Raw genomic sequence first — 494 nt, 5'->3', positions numbered from 1 at the left:
AGTTGTCCTTCTCTGAGGACGTCTTTTGTCCCACTGGACTCGTCCTACATAATGTTCATCCTGAGACTCTGGGACCTTGACTCCTTCATGGAGGCAAAACAGTATTTAGGGTCAGAGGACAGTTAACAGTTCACAGAAGATATAAAGAGAGGTGGAGGAGCTGTGAGGGTTGGTGGTGGTGAAGGTCCACTCCAGTGTGATGTCCTGGTTCTCCTCTGCCTGATAGGAGGTCTGGGTCACATTCACTACAAATGTTCCTGTTGAGGAGACAGAGAGGGAAAGTGAGGAGAAGGATGCCAGTGAGCCTGTTGGACTTCTGCACTCTCAGGTGAACAAGCCCAATTATTTCTTCAATAATTCAAAAATCTAATCACAAATAACGTGAAAATCAGGCATGTAATGACTAAAGTGCCTTTTTGCCTTTTAGAACAAAAGCCTTCTGAACTCCAAGAAGAAGCTTGAGTCTGACCTGGTCCAGGTCCAGAGTGAAGTGG

At 46.0% G+C, this 494-nt stretch overlaps 1 long non-coding RNA gene and 1 pseudogene across 1 annotated transcript; one reads left to right on the top strand and one right to left on the bottom strand.

The window, feature by feature from the left end:
- Positions 1-494, bottom strand: part of LOC116669467 (myosin heavy chain, fast skeletal muscle-like) — a 22555-nt pseudogene that overhangs the window by 3249 nt on the left and 18812 nt on the right.
- LOC116707361 (uncharacterized) lies at positions 64-487 on the top strand. The gene is made up of 2 exons (XR_004336485.1): positions 64-328; positions 428-487. It is a non-coding gene; the product is annotated as an uncharacterized LOC116707361 (long non-coding RNA).

This window comes from Etheostoma spectabile, chromosome 19 (genome assembly GCF_008692095.1).
Source record: "Etheostoma spectabile isolate EspeVRDwgs_2016 chromosome 19, UIUC_Espe_1.0, whole genome shotgun sequence".
In the NCBI taxonomy this organism is placed as follows: Eukaryota; Metazoa; Chordata; class Actinopteri; order Perciformes; family Percidae; genus Etheostoma; species Etheostoma spectabile.
The sequence above is the reverse complement of the archived record's forward strand: the minus strand, read 5'-3'. Positions and strand labels throughout refer to the sequence as shown.